Here is a 19,295-nt window from a genome sequence, read left to right as displayed (position 1 = left end):
CATTTTGAGTCAAGCAGCTGGTTGGGGAACAGTGCAGGATGATTTGTAGTGCATGAGCATGTAAACATACATATATGCAGTCTCACAGGCCCTCAAAAATGCTATTAAAGCTTGTATTGGTCTTATTTCTTTTAAAAACATTAATCTTTTCTTAAAATACCACATTTGCATCCAATGAATAAAGCTACTCTTTAATTTAGCTTAAATTTCAAATAAAGACCACACTTTCCTCAGTTTTTTTCCTTAGTCTTTCAACCAGTCCACGTGCATACATTATTAGTTATTTTATTGCTGTCTCAATAAAAATAAACAAAATGGAAATGTAAGCAGACATGTTCCTTCACCTTGTACATGAAAATCCATTTATACATCCACATTTAGGCATATACAACACATAACAACCTATAATGTATTAACTCCTTTCATTTGTCACTTCTTTTAAAACTGTTGTCAATAAAAATGTCATCAATTTTCATTGTCCAACCCTTTTTTGGTTAAATCATAGCTCCTTACCTTTTAAAGCTCTTCCCATATTCCATGCCACTTTGTCAAGTTTCTATTTTTCTGTGCCTATATTATTAATGTTGCTTTACTGAGGTCTCATAACACCTACTCTCCTGGATGAAGGATGAACCTAATATATTCTTTTATCAAAAAATATCTTTCTTCCTTCCTTAACATTTCTGCTAATTTGCAGATTCCAGAAAACCTCAGAAGCCTTTAAAGGCCATTCTGATTTTGGAAAACTTTATCTTTTTTTGCATTATTCGATCATTTCACCCAAAAATTTTTCGGTATTGTTTGTATATCTATTTGTAATCTACTTGTATTGCCTGATATTTTCTTAAGGCTTTTATAATTGTATTAATTCTTTAGTTTTCATTAACTTCATTGTTAAATCATAATACCTTTCAAGGAACGTCTGCGTCACCTAGCGGCCATATTTCAACGCCTCCCAGCATTTCCACAGTCATTTCAGGTATTTAAGATCAAGTCTTATCCCTCTTGATGGAGGAATCCTGAAATCTCAAAAACTTAATTAAACTGTTACATAATTAATAACATATTTTCAAATCAGCAACTATTCTGATTTAAACGGTCCCATTAATGTTGCTTCTTATCCTCAAGTAGTGTTCAAAAACATCTTATCTTTCAGGCTAGACCAGTCAAAGCAAATGTGCTGTTCTAAGCACAAGTTTTATGTTTCTCTTGAAGCCGGAGCTTCTAACATCATCTGCAGTGATGTAATTCCTCTATCAATCAACAACTGGCTCTTTTACATGAAAGGAAAGAAATGTTCTGCCCTGTTGCGTATTGCAATCATATACTAAACACAGCATTAGTGTTATTAGAAGCTCTAAACTACAGATTCTGTGCATTGATTTGCTCTTCAAAAAAGCTCTAAAACATGAAAATCTGACTTCTGCATCGTAAATAACATTACATTTCATTAGAAAGAAACATCTTTTATGTACTTAAGAATTACTCTTAAAATAGCATAAACCAACTTTCTCTCACTGAGAAAGAAGCTTTTCAGTGTTTGTGGCCTTGCTTTCTCCTCTTTTGCTTAGTTGCACTTAACACAGCATTAGTGTTCTTAGAAGCTCCAAATTAGTGATTATGTGCATTGAAGCTGTAATTTGACTTTCTCTGCAAAAAAACCTCTAAAACATGAAAAGCTGTCTTCTGCATTGCAAATAACATTACATTTCATAAGAAAGAAACATCTTTCATGTACTTGAGCTTTACTCTTAAAATTGCATGAATAAACTTTCTCTCACTGAGAAAGAAGCTTTTCAGCATATGTGGCCTTGCTTTCTTCTTCATTTGCTTAGTTGCACTAAATACAGTATTAGTGTTCTTAGAAGCTCCAAATTAGTGACTGAGAATTTAACCTGTAACTTGACTTTCTCTGCAAAAAAAGCTCTAAAACATGAAAATCTGTCTTCTGCATTGCAAATAACATTATATTTCATGAGAAAGAAAAATATTTCATGTACTTAAGCTTTACTCTTAATATTAAATGAACCAACTTTCTCTCACTGAGAAAGATGCTTTTCATAATATGTGGCCTTGCTTTCTCTTCATTTGCTTGGTTGCACTAAATACATTGCATAAACCAACTTTCTCTCACTGAGAAAGATGCTTTTCATCATATGTGGCCTTGCTTTCTCTTCATTTGCTTAGTTGCACTAAATACATTGCATAAACCAACTTTCTCTCACTGAGAAAGATGCTTTTCATCATATGTGGCCTTGCTTTCTCTTCATTTGCTTAGTTGCACTAAAAACAGTATTAGTGTTCTCAGAAGCTCCAAATTAGTGACTCTGAGCATTTAACCTGTAACTTGACTTTCTCTGCAAAAAAAAACTAAAACATGAAAATCTGTCTTCTGCATTGCAAATAACATTATATTTCATGAGAAAGAAACATATTTCATGTACTTAAGCTTTATTCTTAATATTAAATGAACCAACTTTCTCTCACTGAGAAAGATACTTTTCATAATATGTGGCCTTGCTTTCTCTTCATTTGCTTGGTTGCACTAAATACATTGCATAAACCAACTTTCTCTCCCTGAGAAAGTTGCTTTTCATCATATTTGGCTTTTCTTTCTCTTTATTTGTTTAGTTGCACTAAATACATTGCATAAACCAACTTTCTCTCCCTGAGAAAGTTGCTTTTCATCATATGTGGCTTTTCTTTCTCTTTATTTGTTTAGTTGCACTAAATATAGCTTTAGTGTTCTTAGAAGCTCCAAATCAGTAATTCTGTGGTTTGAAGCTGTAATTTGACTTTCTCTGCAAAAAAAGCTCTAAAACATGAAAATCTGTCTTCTGCATTGCAAATAACATTATATTTCATGAGAAAGAAACATATTTCATGTACTTAAGCTTTACTCTTAATATTAAATGAACCAACTTTCTCTCACTGAGAAAGATGCTTTTCATAATATGTGGCCTTGCTTTCGCTTCATTTGCTTGGTTGCACTAAATACATTGCATAAACCAACTTTCTCTCACTGAGAAAGATGCTTTTCATCATATGTGGCCTTGCTTTCTCTTCATTTGCTTAGTTGCACTAAAAACAGTATTAGTGTTCTCAGAAGCTCCAAATTAGTGACTCAGAGCATTTAATCTGTAACTTGACTTTCTCTGCAAAAAAAAACTAAAACATGAAAATCTGTCTTCTGCATTGCAAATAACATTATATTTCATGAGAAAGAAACATATTTCATGTACTTAAGCTTTACTCTTAATATTAAGTGAACCAACTTTCTCTCACTGACAAAGATGCTTTTCATAATATGTGGCCTTGCTTTCTCTTCATTTGCTTAGTTGCACTAAAAACAGTATTAGTGTTCTCAGAAGCTCCAAATTAGTGACTCTGAGCATTTAACCTGTAACTTGACTTTCTCTGCAAAAAACCTCTAACACATAAAAATCTGTCTACTGCATTGCAAATAAAATTTCATTTCATGATAAAGAAACATTTTTCACCTACTTCAAGTTTACTCTTAAAATTTAATAAACCAACTTTCTCTCACTGAGAAAGAAGCTTTTCAGCATCTCTGGCCTTGCTTTCTCTTTATTTGCACTAAACACAGCACTAGTGTTCTTACACGCTCTAAACCAGTGATTATGTGCATTGAAGCTATATAACATGACTTGGTATGCAAAAAAATTCTAACACATAAAAATCTGTCTTCTGCATTGCAAATATTTAATTTCATGAAAATCTATCTTCTGCATTGCAAATAACGCTTAATTTCATGATAAAGAAATATTTTTCACCTACTTCAGCTTTACTCTTAAAATTGCATAAACCAACTTTCTCTCACTGAGAAAGAAGCTTTTCAGCATCTGTGGCCTTGCTTTCTCTTTAATGGCACTAAAACACTGCACTAGTGTTCTTACAAGCTCTAAACCAGTGATTATCTGCATTGAGGCTATAACATGACTTGGTCTGCAAAAAACCTCTAACACATAAAAATCTGTCTTCTGCATTGCAAATAACATTTCATTTCATGATAAAGAAACATTTGTCACCTACTTCAAGTTTACTCTTAAAATTTAATAAACCAACTTTCTCTCACTGAGAAAGAAGCTTTTCAGCATCTGTGGCCTTGCTTTCTGTTTATTTGCATAGTTGCACTTCAGACAGCATTAATGTTCTTAAAAAGCTCTAAAACTAATGAAGTTCCTACATGACTTTGAACATGACTTTAACATGTGCATTGAAGATCTAACATGACTTGCTCTGCAAAAATACTCTAACACATGAAAATCTGTCTCCTGCATTGGAAATGACATTTCATTTAATGAGAAATTAACATTATTCATGTACTTCAGCTTTACTCTCAAAATTGCATAAACCAACTTTCTCTCACTGAGAAAGAAGCTTTTCAGCATCTCTGGCCTTGCTTTCTCTTTATTTGCACTAAACACAGCACTAGTGTTCTTACACGCTCTAAACCAGTGATTATGTGCATTGAAGCTATAACATGACTTGGTATGCAAAAAAATTCTAACACATAAAAATCTGTCTTCTGCATTGCAAATATTTAATTTCATGAAAATCTATCTTCTGCATTGCAAATAACGCTTAATTTCATGATAAAGAAATATTTTTCACCTACTTCAGCTTTACTCTTAAAATTGCATAAACCAACTTTCTCTCACTGAGAAAGAAGCTTTTCAGCATCTGTGGCCTTGCTTTCTCTTTAATGGCACTAAAACACTGCACTAGTGTTCTTACAAGCTCTAAACCAGTGATTATGTGTATTGAGGCTATAACATGACTTGGTCTGCAAAAAACCTCTAACACATAAAAATCTGTCTACTGCATTGCAAATAAAATTTCATTTCATGATAAAGAAACATTTTTCACCTACTTCAAGTTTACTCTTAAAATTTAATAAACCAACTTTCTCTCACTGAGAAAGAAGCTTTTCAGCATCTGTGGCCTTGCTTTCTCTTTATTTGCACTAAACACAGCACTAGTGTTCTTACACGCTCTAAACCAGTGATTATGTGCATTGAAGCTATAACATGACTTGGTATGCAAAAAAAATTCTAACACATAAAAATCTGTCTTCTGCATTGCAAATAACATTTTTCATGAAAAGCTGTCTTCTGCATTGCAAATATTTAATTTCATGAAAATCTATCTTCTGCATTGCAAATAACGTTTAATTTCATGATAAAGAAATATTTTTCACATACTTCAGCTTTACTCTTAAAATTGCATAAACCAACTTTCTCTCACTGAGAAAGAAGCTTTTCAGCATCTGTGGGCTTGCTTTCTGTTTATTTACATAGTTGCACTTCAGACAGCATTAATGTTCTAAAAAAGCTCTAAAACTAATGAAGTTCCTACATGACTTTGAACATGACTTTAACATGTGCATTGAAGATCTAACATGACTTGCTCTGCAAAAATACTCTAACACATGAAAATCTATCTTCTGCATTGCAAATAACGTTTAATTTCATGATAAAGAAATATTTTTCACCTACTTCAGCTTTACTCTTAAAATTGCATAAACCAACTTTCTCTCACTGAGAAAGAAGCTTTTCAGCATCTGTGGGCTTGCTTTCTGTTTATTTACATAGTTGCACTTCAGACAGCATTAATGTTCTAAAAAAGCTCTAAAACTAATGAAGTTCCTATATGACTTTGAACATGACTTTAACATGTGCATTGAAGATCTAACATGACTTGCTCTGCAAAAATACTCTAACACATGAAAATCTGTCTCCTGCATTGCAAATGACATTTCATTTAATGAGAAATTAACATTATTCATGTACTTCAGCTTTACTCTCAAAATTGAATAAACCAACTTTCTCTCACTGAGAAAAAAGCTTTTCAGAATCTGTGGCCTTGCTTTCTCTTTATTTGCACTAAACACAGCACTAGTGTTCTTAAAAGCTCTAAACCAGTGATTATGTGCATTGAAGCTATAACATGACTTGGTCTGCAAAAAACCTCTAACACATAAAAATCTGTCTCCTGCATTGCAAATAAAATTTCATTTCATGATAAAGAAACATTTTTCAGCTACTTCAAGTTTACTCTTAAAATTTAATAAACCAACTTTCTCTCACTGAGAAAGAAGCTTTTCAGCATCTGTGGCCTTGCTTTCTCTTTATTTGCACTAAACACAGCACTAGTGTTCTTACACGCTCTAAACCAGTGATTATGTGCATTGAAGCTATAACATGACTTGGTATGCAAAAAAATTCTAACACATAAAAATCTGTCTTCTGCATTGCAAATATTTAATTTCATGAAAATCTATCTTCTGCATTGCAAATAACGCTTAATTTCATGATAAAGAAATATTTTTCACCTACTTCAGCTTTACTCTTAAAATTGCATAAACCAACTTTCTCTCACTGAGAAAGAAGCTTTTCAGCATCTGTGGCCTTGCTTTCTCTTTATTGGCACTAAAACACTGCACTAGTCTTCTTACAAGCTCTAAACCAGTGATTATGTGCATTGAGGCTATAACATGACTTGGTCTGCAAAAAACCTCTAACACATAAAAATCTGTCTTCTGCATTGCAAATAACATTTAATTTCATGATAAAGAAACATTTGTCACCTACTTCAAGTTTACTCTTAAAATTTAATAAACCAACTTTCTCTCACTGAGAAAGAAGCTTTTCAGCATCTGTGGCCTTGCTTTCTGTTTATTTGCATAGTTACACTTCAGACAGCATTAATGTTCTTAAAAAGCTCTAAAACTAATGAAGTTCCTACATGACTTTGAACATGACTTTAACATGTGCATTGAAGATCTAACATGACTTGCTCTGCAAAAATACTCTAACACATGAAAATCTGTCTTCTGCATTGCAAATAACGTTTAATTTCATGATAAAGAAATATTTTTCACCTACTTCAGCTTTACTCTTAAAATTGCATAAACCAACTTTCTCTCACTGAGAAAGAAGCTTTTCAGCATCTGTGGGCTTGCTTTCTGTTTATTTACATAGTTGCACTTCAGACAGCATTAATGTTCTAAAAAAGCTCTAAAACTAATGAAGTTCCTACATGACTTTGAACATGACTTTAACATGTGCATTGAAGATCTAACATGACTTGCTCTGCAAAAATACTCTAACACATGAAAATCTGTCTCCTGCATTGCAAATGACATTTCATTTAATGAGAAATTAACATTATTCATGTACTTCAGCTTTACTCTTAAAATTGCATAAACCAACTTTCTCTCACTGAGAAAGAAGCTTTTCAGCATCTGTGGCCTTGCTTTCTGTTTATTTACATAGTTGCACTTCAGACAGCATTAATGTTCTAAAAAAGCTCTAAAACCAAGGAAGTTCCTACATGAGAATTTAATGAGAAATTAACATTATTCATGTACTTCAGCTTTACTCTTAATATTGCATAAACCAACTTTCTCTCACTGAGAAAGAAGCTTTTCAGCATCTCAGGCTTTGCTTTCTCTTTATTTGCACTAAACACAGCACTAGTGTTCTTACAAGCTCTAAACCAGTGATTATGTGCATTGAGGCTATAACATGACTTGGTCTGCAAAAAACCTCTAACACATAAAAATCTGTCTTCTGCATTGCAAATAACATTTCATTTCATGATAAAGAAACATTTTTCACCTACTTCAAGTTTACTCTTAAAATTTAATAAACCAACTTTCTCTCACTGAGAAAGAAGCTTTTCAGCATCTGTGGCCTTGCTTTCTGTTTGTTTGCATAGTTTCACTTCAGACAGCATTAATGTTCTTAAAAAGCTCTAAAACTAATGAAGTTCCTACATGACTTTGAACATGACTTTAACATGTGCATTGAAGATCTAACATGACTTGCTCTGCAAAAATACTCTAACACATGAAAATCTGTCTCCTGCATTGCAAATGACATTTCATTTAATGAGAAATTAACATTATTCATGTACTTCAGCTTTACTCTTAAAATTGCATAAACCAACTTTCTCTCACTGAGAAAGAAGCTTTTCAGCATCTGTGGCCTTGCTTTCTGTTTATTTACATAGTTGCACTTCAGACAGCATTAATGTTCTAAAAAAGCTCTAAAACCAAGGAAGTTCCTACATGAGAATTTAATGAGAAATTAACATTATTCATGTACTTCAGCTTTACTCTTAATAGTGCATAAACCAACTTTCTCTCACTGAGAAAGAAGCTTTTCAGCATCTGTGGCCTTGCTTTCTCTTTATTTGCACTAAACACAGCACTAGTGTTCTTACACGCTCTAAACCAGTGATTATGTGCATTGAAGCTATAACGACTTGGTATGCAAAAAAATTCTAACACATAAAAATCTGTCTTCTGCATTGCAAATATTTAATTTCATGAAAATCTATCTTCTGCATTGCAAATAACGCTTAATTTCATGATAAAGAAATATTTTTCACCTACTTCAGCTTTACTCTTAAAATTGCATAAACCAACTTTCTCTCACTGAGAAAGAAGCTTTTCAGCATCTGTGGGCTTGCTTTCTGTTTATTTACATAGTTGCACTTCAGACAGCATTAATGTTCTAAAAAAGCTCTAAAACTAATGAAGTTCCTACATGACTTTGAACATGACTTTAACATGTGCATTGAAGATCTAACATGACTTGCTCTGCAAAAATACTCTAACACATGAAAATCTGTCTCCTGCATTGCAAATGACATTTCATTTAATGAGAAATTAACATTATTCATGTACTTCAGCTTTACTCTTAAAATTGCATAAACCAACTTTCTCTCACTGAGAAAAAAGCTTTTCAGAATCTGTGGCCTTGCTTTCTCTTTATTTGCACTAAAACACAGCACTAGTGTTCTTAAAAGCTCTAAACCAGTGATTATGTGCATTGAGGCTATAACATGACTTGGTAGGCAAAAAACCTCTAACACAAAAAAATCTGTCTTCTGCATTGCAAATAACATTTCATTTCATGATAAAGAAACATTTTTCACCTACTTCAAGTTTACTCTTAAAATTTAATAAACCAACTTTCTCTCACTGAGAAAGAAGCTTTTCAGCATCTGTGGCCTTGCTTTCTGTTTATTTGCATAGTTGCACTTCAGACAGCATTAATGTTCTTAAAAAGCTCTAAAACTAATGAAGTTCCTACATGACTTTGAACATGACTTTAACGTGCATTGAAGATCTAACATGACTTGCTCTGCAAAAATACTCTAACACATGAAAATCTGTCTCCTGCATTGCAAATGACATTTCATTTAATGAGAAATTAACATTATTCATGTACTTCAGCTTTACTCTTAAAATTGCATAAACCAACTTTCTCTCACTGAGAAAGAAGCTTTTCAGCATCTGTGGCCTTGCTTTCTCTTTATTTGCACTAAAACACAGCACTAGTGTTCTTAAAAGCTCTTAACCAGTGATTATGTGCATTGAAGCTATAACATGACTTGGTCTGCAAAAAACCTCTAACACATAAAAATCTGTCTACTGCATTGCAAATAAAATTTCATTTTATGATAAAGAAACATTTTTCACCTACAAGTTTACTCTTAAAATTTAATAAACCAACTTTCTCTCACTGAGAAAGAAGCTTTTCAGCATCTGTGGGCTTGCTTTCTGTTTATTTACATAGTTGCACTTCAGACAGCATTAATGTTCTAAAAAAGCTCTAAAACTAATGAGGTTCCTACATGACTTTGAACATGACTTTAACATGTGCATTGAAGATCTAACATGACTTGCTCTGCAAAAATACTCTAACACATGAAAATCTATCTTCTGCATTGCAAATAACGTTTAATTTCATGATAAAGAAATATTTTTCACCTACTTCAGCTTTACTCTTAAAATTGCATAAACCAACTTTCTCTCACTGAGAAAGAAGCTTTTCAGCATCTGTGGGCTTGCTTTCTGTTTATTTACATAGTTGCACTTCAGACAGCATTAATGTTCTAAAAAAGCTCTAAAACTAATGAATTTCCTACATGACTTTGAACATGACTTTAACATGTGCATTGAAGATCTAACATGACTTGCTCTGCAAAAATACTCTAACACATGAAAATCTGTCTCCTGCATTGCAAATGACATTTCATTTAATGAGAAATTAACATTATTCATGTACTTCAGCTTTACTCTCAAAATTGCATAAACCAACTTTCTCTCACTGAGAAAGAAGCTTTTCAGCATCTGTGGCCTTGCTTTCTCTTTATTTGCACTAAACACAGCACTAGTGTTCTTACACGCTCTAAACCAGTGATTATGTGCATTGAAGCTATAACGACTTGGTATGCAAAAAAATTCTAACACATAAAAATCTGTCTTCTGCATTGCAAATATTTAATTTCATGAAAATCTATCTTCTGCATTGCAAATAACGCTTAATTTCATGATAAAGAAATATTTTTCACCTACTTCAGCTTTACTCTTAAAATTGCATAAACCAACTTTCTCTCACTGAGAAAGAAGCTTTTCAGCATCTGTGGCCTTGCTTTCTCTTTATTGGCACTAAAACACTGCACTAGTGTTCTTACAAGCTCTAAACCAGTGATTATGTGCATTGAGGCTATAACATGACTTGGTCTGCAAAAAACCTCTAACACATAAAAATCTGTCTTCTGCATTGCAAATAACATTTCATTTCATGATAAAGAAACATTTGTCACCTACTTCAAGTTTACTCTTAAAATTTAATAAACCAACTTTCTCTCACTGAGAAAGAAGCTTTTCAGCATCTGTGGCCTTGCTTTCTGTTTATTTGCATAGTTGCACTTCAGACAGCATTAATGTTCTTAAAAAGCTCTAAAACTAATGAAGTTCCTACATGACTTTGAACATGACTTTAACATGTGCATTGAAGATCTAACATGACTTGCTCTGCAAAAATACTCTAACACATGAAAATGTGTCTTCTGCATTGCAAATAACGTTTAATTTCATGATAAAGAAATATTTTTCACCTACTTCAGCTTTACTCTTAAAATTGCATAAACCAACTTTCTCTCACTGAGAAAGAAGCTTTTCAGCATCTGTGGGCTTGCTTTCTGTTTATTTACATAGTTGCACTTCAGACAACATTAATGTTCTAAAAAAGCTCTAAAACTAATGAAGTTCCTACATGACTTTGAACATGACTTTAACATGTGCATTGAAGATCTAACATGACTTGCTCTGCAAAAAACCTCTAACACATAAAAATCTGTCTACTGCATTGCAAATAAAATTTCATTTCATGATAAAGAAATATTTTTCACCTACTTCAGCTTTACTCTTAAAATTGCATAAACCAACTTTCTCTCACTGAGAAAGAAGCTTTTCAGCATCTGTGGCCTTGCTTTCTCTTTATTGGCACTAAAACACAGCACTAGTGTTCTTACAAGCTCTAAACCAGTGATTATGTGCATTGAAGCTATAACATGACTCGGTCTGCAAAAAACCTCTAACACATAAAAATCTGTCTACTGCATTGCAAATAAAATTTCATTTCATGATAAAGAAACATTTTTCACCTACTTCAAGTTTACTCTTAAAGTTTACTCTTAAAATTTAATAAACCAACTTTCTCTCACTGAGAAAGAAGCTTTTCAGCATCTCAGGCTTTGCTTTCTCTTTATTTGCACTAAACACAGCACTAGTGTTCTTACAAGCTCTAAACCAGTGATTATGTGCATTGAGGCTATAACATGACTTGGTCTGCAAAAATACTCTAACACATAAAAATCTGTCTTCTGCATTGCAAATAGCATTTCATTTCATGATAAAGAAACATTTTTCACCTACTTCAAGTTTACTCTTAAAATTTAATAAACCAACTTTCTCTCACTGAGAAAGAAGCTTTTCAGCATCTCAGGCCTTGCTTTCTCTTTATTTGCACTAAACACATAACTAGTGTTCTTACAAGCTCTAAACCAGTGATTATGTGCATTGAAGCTATAACATGACTTGGTATGCAAAAAAAATTCTAACATAAAAATCTGTCTTCTGCATTGCAAATAACATTTTTCATGAAAAGCTGTCTTCTTTATCTGGCTTGCTTTCTGTTTATTTACATAGTTGCACTTCAGACAGCATTAATGTTCTAAAAAAGCTCTAAAACTAATGAAGTTCCTACATGACTTTGAACATGACTTTAACATGTGCATTGAAGATCTAACATGACTTGCTCTGCAAAAATACTCTAACACATGAAAATCTATCTTCTGCATTGCAAATAACGTTTAATTTCATGATAAAGAAATATTTTTCACCTACTTCAGCTTTACTCTTAAAATTGCATAAACCAACTTTCTCTCACTGAGAAAGAAGCTTTTCAGCATCTGTGGGCTTGCTTTCTGTTTATTTACATAGTTGCACTTCAGACAGCATTAATGTTCTAAAAAAGCTCTAAAACTAATGAAGTTCCTACATGACTTTGAACATGACTTTAACATGTGCATTGAAGATCTAACATGACTTGCTCTGCAAAAATACTCTAACACATGAAAATCTGTCTCCTGCATTGCAAATGACATTTCATTTAATGAGAAATTAACATTATTCATGTACTTCAGCTTTACTCTTAAAATTGCATAAACCAACTTTCTCTCACTGAGAAAGAAGCTTTTCAGCATCTCAGGCCTTGCTTTCTCTTTATTTGCACTAAACACAGCACTAGTGTTCTTACAAGCTCTAAACCAGTGATTATGTGCATTGAAGCTATAACATGTCTTGGTATGCAATAAAAATTCTAACACATAAAAATCTGTCTTCTGCATTGCAAATAACATTTTTCATGAAAAGCTGTCTTCTGCATTGCAAATATTTAATTTCATGAAAATCTATCTTCTGCATTGCAAATAACGTTTAATTTCATGATAAAGAAATATTTTTCACCTACTTCAGCTTTACTCTTAAAATTGCATAAACCAACTTTCTCTCACTGAGAAAGAAGCTTTTCAGCATCTGTGGGCTTGCTTTCTGTTTATTTACATAGTTGCACTTCAGACAGCATTAATGTTCTAAAAAAGCTCTAAAACTAATGAAGTTCCTACATGACTTTGAACATGACTTTAACATGTGCATTGAAGATCTAACATGACTTGCTCTGCAAAAATACTCTAACACATGAAAATCTGTCTCCTGCATTGCAAATGACATTTCATTTAATGAGAAATTAACATTATTCATGTACTTCAGCTTTACTCTTAAAATTGCATAAACCAACTTTCTCTCACTGAGAAAAAAGCTTTTCAGAATCTGTGGCCTTGCTTTCTCTTTATTTGCACTAAAACACAGCACTAGTGTTCTTAAAAGCTCTAAACCAGTGATTATGTGCATTGAAGCTATAACATGTCTTGGTATGCAATAAAAATTCTAACACATAAAAATCTGTCTTCTGCATTGCAAATAACATTTTTCATGAAAAGCTGTCTTCTGCATTGCAAATATTTAATTTCATGAAAATCTATCTTCTGCATTGCAAATAACGTTTAATTTCATGATAAAGAAATATTTTTCACCTACTTCAGCTTTACTCTTAAAATTGCATAAACCAACTTTCTCTCACTGAGAAAGAAGCTTTTCAGCATCTGTGGGCTTGCTTTCTGTTTATTTACATAGTTGCACTTCAGACAGCATTAATGTTCTAAAAAAGCTCTAAAACTAATGAAGTTCCTACATGACTTTGAACATGACTTTAACATGTGCATTGAAGATCTAACATGACTTGCTCTGCAAAAATACTCTAACACATGAAAATCTATCTACTGCATTGCAAATAACGTTTAATTTCATGATAAAGAAATATTTTTCACCTACTTCAGCTTTACTCTTAAAATTGCATAAACCAACTTTCTCTCACTGAGAAAGAAGCTTTTCAGCATCTGTGGGCTTGCTTTCTGTTTATTTACATAGTTGCACTTCAGACAGCATTAATGTTCTAAAAAAGCTCTAAAACTAATGAAGTTCCTACATGACTTTGAACATGACTTTAACATGTGCATTGAAGATCTAACATGACTTGCTCTGCAAAAATACTCTAACACATGAAAATCTGTCTCCTGCATTGCAAATGACATTTCATTTAATGAGAAATTAACATTATTCATGTACTTCAGCTTTACTCTTAAAATTGCATAAACCAACTTTCTCTCACTGAGAAAGAAGCTTTTCAGCATCTCAGGCCTTGCTTTCTCTTTATTTGCACTAAACACAGCACTAGTGTTCTTACAAGCTCTAAACCAGTGATTATGTGCATTGAAGCTATAACATGTCTTGGTATGCAATAAAAATTCTAACACATAAAAATCTGTCTTCTGCATTGCAAATAACATTTTTCATGAAAAGCTGTCTTCTGCATTGCAAATATTTAATTTCATGAAAATCTATCTTCTGCATTGCAAATAACGTTTAATTTCATGATAAAGAAATATTTTTCACCTACTTCAGCTTTACTCTTAAAATTGCATAAACCAACTTTCTCTCACTGAGAAAGAAGCTTTTCAGCATCTGTGGGCTTGCTTTCTGTTTATTTACATAGTTGCACTTCAGACAGCATTAATGTTCTAAAAAAGCTCTAAAACTAATGAAGTTCCTACATGACTTTGAACATGAATTTAACATGTGCATTGAAGATCTAACATGACTTGCTCTGCAAAAATACTCTAACACATGAAAATCTATCTTCCGCATTGCAAATAACGTTTAATTTCATGATAAAGAAATATTTTTCACCTACTTCAGCTTTACTCTTAAAATTGCATAAACCAACTTTCTCTCACTGAGAAAAAAGCTTTTCAGAATCTGTGGCCTTGCTTTCTCTTTATTTGCACTAAAACACAGCACTAGTGTTCTTAAAAGCTCTAAACCAGTGATTATGTGCATTGAAGCTATAACATGACTTGGTCTGCAAAAATACTCTAACACATAAAAATCTGTCTTCTGCATTGCAAATAGCATTTCATTTCATGATAAAGAAACATTTTTCACCTACTTCAGCTTTACTCTTAAAATTGCATAAACCAACTTTCTCTCACTGAGAAAAAAGCTTTTCAGAATCTGTGGCCTTGCTTTCTCTTTATTTGCACTAAACACAGCACTAGTGTTCTTACAAGCTCTAAACCAGTGATTATGTGCATTGAGGCTATAACATGACTTGGTCTGCAAAAATACTCTAACACATAAAAATCTGTCTTCTGCATTGCAAATAGCATTTCATTTCATGATAAAGAAACATTTTTCACCTACTTCAAGTTTACTCTTAAAATTTAATAAACCAACTTTCTCTCACTGAGAAAGAAGCTTTTCAGCATCTCAGGCCTTGCTTTCTCTTTATTTGCACTAAACACATAACTAGTGTTCTTACAAGCTCTAAACCAGTGATTATGTGCATTGAAGCTATAACATGACTTGGTATGCAAAAAAAATTCTAACATAAAAATCTGTCTTCTGCATTGCAAATAACATTTTTCATGAAAAGCTGTCTTCTTTATCTGGCTTGCTTTCTGTTTATTTACATAGTTGCACTTCAGACAGCATTAATGTTCTAAAAAAGCTCTAAAACTAATGAAGTTCCTACATGACTTTGAACATGACTTTAACATGTGCATTGAAGATCTAACATGACTTGCTCTGCAAAAATACTCTAACACATGAAAATCTGTCTCCTGCATTGCAAATGACATTTCATTTAATGAGAAATTAACATTATTCATGTACTTCAGCTTTACTCTCAAAATTGCATAAACCAACTTTCTCTCACTGAGAAAAAAGCTTTTCAGAATCTGTGGCCTTGCTTTCTCTTTATTGGCACTAAACACAGCACTAGTGTTCTTACAAGCTCTAAACCAGTGATTATGTGCATTGAAGCTATAACATGACTTGGTCTGCAAAAAACCTCTAACACATAAAAATCTGTCTTCTGCATTGCAAATAACATTTCATTTCATGATAAAGAAACATTTTTTACCTACTTCAAGTTTACTCTTAAAATTTAATAAACCAACTTTCTCTCACTGAGAAAGAAGCTTTTCAGCATCTCAGGCCTTGCTTTCTCTTTATTTGCACTAAACACAGCACTAGTGTTCTTACAAGCTCTAAACCAGTGATTATGTGCATTGAAGCTATAACATGTCTTGGTATGCAAAAAAATTCTAACACATAAAAATCTGCATTGCAGATAACATTTTTCATGAAAAGCTGTCTTCTGCATTGCAAATATTTAATTTCATGAAAATCTATCTTCTGCATTGCAAATAACATTTCATTTCATGATAAAGAAACATTTTTCACCTACTTCAAGTTTACGCTTAAAATTTAATAAACCAACTTTCTCTCACTGAGAAAGAAGCTTTTCAGCATCTCAGGCCTTGCTTTCTCTTTATTTGCACTAAACACAGCACTAGTGTTCTTACAAGCTCTAAACCAGTGATTATGTGCATTGAAGCTATAACATGTCTTGGTATGCAAAAAAAATTCTAACACATAAAAATCTGCATTGCAAATAACATTTTTCATGAAAAGCTGTCTTCTGCATTGCAAATATTTAATTTCATGAAAATCTATCTTCTGCATTGCAAATAACATTTAATTTCATGATAAAGAAATATTTTTCACCTACTTCAGCTTTACTCTTAAAATTGCATAAACCAACTTTCTCTCACTGAGAAAGAAGCTTTTCAGCATCTGTGGCCTTGCTTTCTGTTTATTTGCATAGTTGCACTTCAGACAGCATTCATGTTCTTAAAAAGCTCTAAAACTAATGAAACTCCTACATGACTTTGAACATGACTTTAACATGTGCATTGAAGATCTAACATGACTTGCTCTGCAAAAATACTCTAACACATGAAAATCTGTCTCCTGCATTGCAAATGACATTTCATTTAATGAGAAATTAACATTATTCATGTACTTAAGCTTTACTCTTAAAATTGCATAAACCAACTTTCTCTCACTGAGAAAAAAGCTTTTCAGAATCTGTGGCCTTGCTCTCTCTTTATTTGCACTAAAACACAGCACTAGTGTTCTTAAAAGCTCTAAACCAGGGATTATGTGCATTGAAGCTATAACATGACTTGGTCTGCAAAAAACCTCTAACACATAAAAATCTGTCTACTGCATTGCAAATAACATTTCATTTCATGATAAAGAAACATTTTTCACCTACTTCAAGTTTACGCTTAAAATTTAATAAACCAACTTTCTCTCACTGAGAAAGAAGCTTTTCAGCATCTCAGGCCTTGCTTTCTCTTTATTTGCACTAAACACAGCACTAGTGTTCTTACAAGCTCTAAACCAGTGATTATGTGCATTGAAGCTATAACATGTCTTGGTATGCAAAAAAAATTCTAACACATAAAAATCTGCATTGCAAATAACATTTTTCATGAAAAGCTGTCTTCTGCATTGCAAATATTTAATTTCATGAAAATCTATCTTCTGCATTGCAAATAACATTTAATTTCATGATAAAGAAATATTTTTCACCTACTTCAGCTTTACTCTTAAAATTGCATAAACCAACTTTCTCTCACTGAGAAAGAAGCTTTTCAGCATCTGTGGCCTTGCTTTCTGTTTATTTGCATAGTTGCACTTCAGACAGCATTCATGTTCTTAAAAAGCTCTAAAACTAATGAAGCTCCTACATGACTTTGAACATGACTTTAACATGTGCATTGAAGATCTAACATGACTTGCTCTGCAAAAATACTCTAACACATGAAAATCTGTCTCCTGCATTGCAAATGACATTTCATTTAATGAGAAATTAACATTATTCATGTACTTAAGCTTTACTCTTAAAATTGCATAAACCAACTTTCTCTCACTGAGAAAAAAGCTTTTCAGAATCTGTGGCCTTGCTCTCTCTTTATTTGCACTAAAACACAGCACTAGTGTTCTTAAAAGCTCTAAACCAGGGATTATGTGCATTGAAGCTATAACATGACTTGGTCTGCAAAAAACCTCTAACACATAAAAATCTGTCTACTGCATTGCAAATAACATTTCATTTCATGATAAAGAAACATTTGTCACCTACTTCAAGTTTACTCTTAAAATTTAATAAACCAACTTTCTCTCACTGAGAAAGAAGCTTTTCAGCATCTGTGGGCTTGCTTTCTGTTTATTTACATAGTTGCACTTCAGACAGCATTAATGTTCTAAAAAAGCTCTAAAACTAATGAAGTTCCTACATGACTTTGAACATGGCTTTAACATGTGCATTGAAGATCTAACATGACTTGCTCTGCAAAAATACTCTAACACATGAAAATCTGTCTCCTGCATTGGAAATGACATTTCATTTAATGAGAAATTAACATTATTCATGTACTTCAGCTTTACTCTCAAAATTGCATAAACCAACTTTCTCTCACTGAGAAAGAAGCTTTTCAGCATCTCTGGCCTTGCGTTCTCTTTATTTGCACTAAACACAGCACTAGTGTTCTTACACGCTCTAAACCAGTGATTATGTGCATTGAAGCTATAACATGACTTGGTATGCAAAAAAATTCAAACACATAAAAATCTGTCTTCTGCATTGCAAATATTTAATTTCATGAAAATCTATCTTCTGCATTGCAAATAACGCTTAATTTCATGATAAAGAAATATTTTTCACCTACTTCAGCTTTACTCTTAAAATTGCATAAACCAACTTTCTCTCACTGAGAAAGAAGCTTTTCAGCATCTGTGGCCTTGCTTTCTCTTTAATGGCACTAAAACACTGCACTAGTGTTCTTAAAAGCTCTAAACCAGGGATTATGTGCATTGAAGCTATAACATGACTTGGTCTGCAAAAATACTCTAACAGATGAAAATCTGTCACCTGCATTGGAAATAAAATTTCATTTCATGATAAAGAAACATTTTTCACCTACTTCAAGTTTACTCTTAAAATTTAATAAACCAACTTTCTCTCACTGAGAAAGAAGCTTTTCAGCATCTGTGGCCTTGTTTTCTCTTTATTTGCACTAAACACAGCACTAGTGTTCTTACACACTCTAAACCAGTGATTATGTGCATTGAAGCTATAACATGACTTGGTATGCAAAAAAATTCTAACACATAAAAATCTGTCTTCTGCATTGGAAATATTTAATTTCATGAAAATCTATCTTCTGCATTGCAAATAATGCTTAATTTCATGATAAAGAAATATTTTTCACCTACTTCAGCTTTACTCTTAAAATTGCATAAACCAACTTTCTCTCACTGAGAAAGAAGCTTTTCAGCATCTGTGGCCTTGCTTTCTCTTTATTTGCACTAAACACAGCCTAGTGTCCTTAGAAGCTCTAAACCAGTGATTATGTGCACTGAAGCTATAACATGACTTGGT

This window comes from Barbus barbus (genome assembly GCF_936440315.1).
Source record: "Barbus barbus genome assembly, chromosome: 5".
NCBI classification, from domain to species: domain Eukaryota; kingdom Metazoa; phylum Chordata; class Actinopteri; order Cypriniformes; family Cyprinidae; genus Barbus; species Barbus barbus.
The sequence above is the reverse complement of the archived record's forward strand: the minus strand, read 5'-3'. Positions refer to the sequence as shown.